This window comes from Schistocerca nitens, chromosome 5 (genome assembly GCF_023898315.1).
Source record: "Schistocerca nitens isolate TAMUIC-IGC-003100 chromosome 5, iqSchNite1.1, whole genome shotgun sequence".
Classification (NCBI taxonomy): Eukaryota; Metazoa; Arthropoda; class Insecta; order Orthoptera; family Acrididae; genus Schistocerca; species Schistocerca nitens.
In genome coordinates, this window is record NC_064618.1 from 153,552,031 (window position 1) to 153,558,498 (window position 6,468).

Sequence of the window (6,468 nt, forward strand, 5' to 3'; positions counted from 1 at the left end):
TCTGGAAAAGGTGTGGAAGTTAAACAACAGACCAACCTAAATTTCATTTGTCAAGGATACGAATTGTCTGCTAATTTTATTATTGTTCCATTACTCAATACACAGATTATATTAGGTATGGAGTTTCTTAACACACATAAGGCAATTTAGAACTTTAAAGAAGGAAGTGTGAATTTGACTGTTGCCGGAATGCCGAAATGTTTGAAATTTTTCGAGTGCTTAGCAAGATCTGAATCAGATACAAAATGTTTAAGGTTTCTTACTTCTGATGTTTTCGTTGAGCATTATGACGACAGTGTGTTTATTCATGACAATGACAATAGGTACAGAGACGCGATGGAGGATGTAATTAGTAGCGAAGAATTAATTAATGAAAAGGTTAAGAAAGCTGAAGTGCCAGATGACGTTGCAAGAGAAGAGCTGCACCATATTTTGACTTCACATGCTACAGTGTTTAGTCATCACACAGGAACTATACAAGGCTTACAATATTTAAAGTAAAAGAACACACACCATTTCGCGGGAAAACGTACGCTATTCCTTTGGCTTACAGAGACCAGGTTAAGAATGAACTTCAATACATGTTAGATCAGGGCATTATTGAGCCAGCAGTCAGTCCTTATACCAGCCCATTACACGTCGTTCTTAAAAAGGATGGATCAATTCGTTTGGTTCTGGATTCCAGACAGATAAATAATATTATTATTCCTGAAACTGACCGTCCACAAAATTTAGATGAACTTCTTCAACATTTCCATGGAATTAAAGTTTTATCCACGATTGATATGCGCGCAAGTTTTTGGCAAATAGAACTCCACCCTGATTGTAGAAAATACACTGCCTTTTTAGCCTTTGGTAACTGTTACCAGTTTCGGAAATTACCGTTTGGACTTACTGTATCTTCTGCAGCATTCATTCGTAGTTTAAATGAAATTTTACCTGTTTATCTTCGTGACAATATTACTTCATATGTTGACGATATTCTTATTGCTAAACATTCTTGGAGTGAGCACAACAAAATTTTGGATTCATTATTACGTATTTTTGCATGAGTTGGCATGACAGTGAACTTGGAAAAATCTGAATTTGGTCGTTCTCAGGTGAAATTTCTTGGTCACATTATTTCTACAGAAGGTATTCTCCCTGATCCAGAGAAACTAGACGCTATTCGTAATTATGCTGTTCCTACCACAAAACGTGATGTTCGTAGTTTCCTTGGTGTCTGTAATTTTCTTAGACGCTTTGTTAGATTGGACAATTTGGCCACACCTCGTTTATGTGAACTATCTGGAAAAAATTCTAATTGGTGTTGGGATGAGGAAGCTCAGTCAGAATTTGAACAACTTCGTGATTCTTTAGTTGCTGCTCCACTTCTTTCACATCCGGATTTATCTAAAGATTTTTGTTTGGCGACGGACTCATCATACAAAGGCCTAGGTGCACATTTATTTCAAGAGATAGAAGAAAACGGCGTTGTAGTACAGAAGACTATTGCATTTGGAAATCGTGTTCTCTCTAAATCCGAAAAGAATTGTTCGATTACGGAACTTGAAGCTTTGGCTGTTGTTTGGGCTTTCACAAAATTTCGCACATTTTTGTTCGGTAGACATACTAAGGTTTACACTGATCATCGAGCTTTGGAATTTCTTATGTCGACAAAATTAACTCATGGCAGATTGTCACGATGGGCGTTGTACCTACAGGAATTTGATTTTAGTATTGTTTACATACAGGGATCTTCAAATATTGTTGCTGATGCTTTATCACGTGCACCTATGGGTTTGAAACAAAGTGCTGAAGAGGACTGCAAAGAAAACCATTATTGTTTGATGTACATTAAAGGTGTTGCGTTTGAGAATTTTATTTCTTCTTCGATCCAGGACATCGCTAAGGAGCAAAATAAGGATCCCATCTGGAAGGACATTAAGGAGAAGTGGAGGAGAAAGGAAAGCGTAGCGATTAGACAGCATTATTTAGTTCGCAATGACATTCTTTTTAAACGAAAATCGGTCGACAACTCTGTTTGGTTAGTTTGTATTCCTGATGAGTGGGTCAATAAATTGATTTGGTACACACATTTTAGTTATGCGCACTTTGGTCCCAGAAAATGCTTTCATAAATTACGAGAAAATTGCTACTTCAGTAATATGGAAAAACGTATTCGTTCTGTTCTTGCCAAATGCAAATTATGTCAACAGGCTAAGCCGCCAACTGTTTCTCACAGAGCACCGTTGTTTCCTATCATTCCAGCGAAATTAAAGGACATGGCTGCAGTCGATTTGTTCGGTCCAGTGGTTCGTTCTACTAATGGTTTTGCGTACATTTTCGTAGCAGTGGAATTGACATCAAAATATGTGTGTTTTACACCTTTACGCAAGGCAACAGCTCGTTCAGTATCTAACGCTTTCATCAAACATTTTCTTAATTAAGTTGGTCATGTTGATAAGGTTATATCAGATAATGGATCACAGTTTCGCTCTAAAATTTGGCTTCGTACTCTACGGCGTCGTAAGATTAAACCAATTTTTATTTCACTTTTTCACCCTCAATCTAATGCTTCAGAGAGATGGATGAAGGAAATCAATAAATTGTGCCGTCTTTATTGTCATCAGAATCACAGAACTTGGGATCAGTATCTTCATATTTTTCAAAACATTCTGAATGAACTTCCTAATGACTCAACTTCTTTACCGCCTCTATTGATATTAAAAAATAAAGTACCAACAAATCGCATTTCTGAAATCGTTCCTTTTCCGCCTTCACGGAAACTGCGGCATTCTGAAGTTGTCAACCTGGCTCTACGAAATATTGCGTCTGCGGCTGCAAGAAGAGAGAAATCAGCTAAACGTCCTGGTCGTTTAAAAATTTTGTCAGTTGGTCAAAAGGTCTTAATTAAGTCTCATCGTTTGTCTCATAAAGGAAAAGGCTTATGCCGCAAATTTTTTCTGCTTTATAACGGTCCATATAGGATTCGCAAAATTATCCATGATAACACTGTTGAAGTAGAAACTCTTAAATCTCGACGCTCTAAGGGAATACATCACATATCTAACGTTAAAATTTTTGTGGAATGACATACTTTTGAGAAACCAACAGTTATACGTAAACATGCGGAGAATGCAAGGATACCGCGCTGTGTTCTGGCGGCGGCGCGTACTCAAAGCAACAGTGAAGTCTGCGCGCCGCACAAGGCTGTCGTTGACCGCAAACAATCACTTCCTACGTCACGCGTCTACAGCTGATCGAGCGCTCAGTGTGAATGCACTGACAGACGTAAACAAATACAGTCTAATTTCTCCGACTAAATTCTGTATAAGCTAAGGTGACTTTATAAATTATGTTATTAACGTTCAGTATTTTTCAGGATACGGTTGTGTAAAATATTTAAGACCTTCAGGTAAATTCTGTGCGTGTCCGACGTTAAGACGACTTGCTATGGAGAAAATTTCAGGAAGAATGTAATTTCGAAAAAAAAAGTAATAAATTAAAAAGGGTAACTATTAATTGAGTTTATTTTTCAGGTAACATAATTCCACTTAGGTACGTATTTTAATTGAGTTTATTTTTCAGGTAACATAATTCCACTTAGGTACGTATTTTAGATGTAATTTGCTGCTCGCGATTACGTGACTCATACTTTGTGCTAAAATTCATGTTCCATGAATTTACTTGTGAAGCGACGTGCTTGTGTACATTTACTGATTTTGACAATTATTGATTAATGAACAGTGTTGATACTTATGTATATTATGCATCGCTTGGCTGCTATGCCTTTTCACTGATGTCATATTTTTTTATTATGTGCCTGCTGTGATTATTTATTTAAATTGTAATTGTCAACTGATTAATTGTGCTGACTGTGGTTATGTATGTAAGTTATACTTTGTGATTTATCTGCTTGCGCCTTCATGTTTACTTATTAAGATTACATATGAACATTTATTTGCTTATGCTGATATGATGCTAATGACCTGTTTATTATGTAAGATACCTATTTGCTGCTTTGCGTATGGATTGCATATTTACACATTTCTGTTTTGTTGTCATAACTACTCTTTAATTTGGTATATAGAAATACTGATATACTGTGTACAAACATAGAGTTTAGGTCACACCATGGTGTTAATTATAGATTGTTCGCTTGACGGAGACTCGTTATAGGGATTGTGCTGCATCCACTTGTTGACATTCTGTTCTCTACTGGTATATTTACTCGCTATTGCATGTTTTGCTTACGCTCAGTGCCTGATATTTTTAAGATAAGAAAATGAATTGCTATAATTCGACGAACGACATTAGTACGAGAAACTTCATAGAAGTCACATGAGCTGGAGGTTTTATGGAAGCTATATAAATTAATGCTAATAGGAAGGAAGCTAACGACATGACATACCAACACTAGGTTAGACCATTGACAGTTATTACACTGCATTTTCGTGAGTAATTGAAATAGGAAGTGACACTTGACACAAGAAATACTCCACATGTTTGCTTCTGTTTGCCATAATTATTGAAGTGGTGTACACACTGAAATATCACGATCATTAACACTTCGTAATCGTACTTAATTACTGAAAGTTCTTCGAACTAAAGGCTGTTAGAGGTCATGTATGCATTTCTTTTATTTAAGGATGGACAAGGAACCAAAATGTATCTTATAATTTATAATGAGTAGAAGATTTGGGTCAGATGGCTTATACAGAGGTTGTGTGTGGACACTGTGTCTTCAGATTGTATGGGATGCCGAATTGAAGTTTGCACTAGGATTTTGTCTGTACTTGTTCGAGGAGACTGACTGGAGGAAAGAGTTGTTATGGAAGTGAAATGATATTGGTGCTGAGGTTTATATGTATCGACGTATTGAAGAGGTATTATTGAAGTATTGAGATTATGTGATGCTGATGATTATTGGAGTTTGGTGGATAAGAGGTGAAGTAAGTGATGAGCATATTTTTTTGTTGGTCTATATGGAACAAGGAGGATGAAGATGGCAGACTAGAACACTCAAGTAGAAAGAAGATTGTCTACACACACACTTTGTTAAATCACTAAGCAGTATATACTTTTTTTTTGAAGAGAGGAAGTAATTGCATATCTTGGCTCACTGACAGTTGTTCAGCAACCGTACATTTTGATCTGGCTTGGCAAACATTGGTCTTGACATGATGACTATGACGTTGACTAACTATTATTGACTGTTATACATTGCTGCCACTACTACTTGATACACATGATGAACATAAAATTTTGACAGAATTGCATTTACACAGTTAACACTATTCAATTACACAGTAGCACTAATGTGGATGAAAGATGAGTGAGTGTGTTTTGTGTGTTTTCCTTTTATAATCCCAGAGAAGTGATCCCAACCTATCTCCTAAATATTATTTTACTTGTTTGTTGTGGCTTGCACTGACACCCATAAATATTATAGGTTTACTGCTATTTGTGTATTGTAATAGTTAATATGACAACTACCTGATATCATTTGTGCGTTTATTATGATTTGTATGTTTAGTGTAAGAGCATTGATAATAATTTTGTTAATTGTGTGTGCACTCAGACTATTGTTCATGACTGAACTGTCTCATTAGTGATAGTGAAGATTATGGACTGTTACCTGCACTTGTTCAACATAATGGGTGCCACTTGGAAATGTTTAATTTGTACTAATGAACTTTGAGTAACTGACTGATTAGTGATAGGGAATATTATGGACTGTTATTTGCACTTTTTCTACATGATTGGTGCCACTAGAACATGTTTAATTTCTGCTGATGAACTGTGTGATTAGTGATAGTGAATATTATGGACTGTTACTTGCACTTTTTCTACATGATTGGTGCCACTAGGACATGTTTAATTTCTGCTGATGAACAGTGTGATTAGTGAAAGTGAATATTATGGACTGCGGTCAGCACCTGCTCAACATTACTGGGTGCCACTGATGGAACTGCTTATACTGAAATGGTGTTACTTGTTGATGTCTGCACCTGCTCAACATTGCTGGGTGCTACTGATGGATTGCTTCTACTGAAAAGATGTCACCTGTTGATATCTGCACCTATTCAACATTGCTGGGTGCCACTGATGGACTGCTTCTACTGAAAAGATGTCACCTGTTGATGTCTGCACCTGGTCAACATTACTGGGTGCCACTGATGGACTGCTTCTACTGAAATGATGTCACTTGTTGGTGTCTGCACCTGTTTAACATTGCTGGGTGCCACTGATGGATTGCTTCTACTGCAAAGATGTCACCTGTTGATATCTGCACCTTTTCAACATTGCTGGTGCCACTAATGGAACTGCTTATACTGAAATGGTGTTACTTGTTGGTGTCTGCACCTATTCAACATTACTGGGTGCCACTGATGGACTGCTTCTACTGAAATGATGTCACTTGTTGGTGTCTGCACCTGCTCAACATTGCTGGGTGCCACTGATGGACTGCTTCTACTGAAAAGA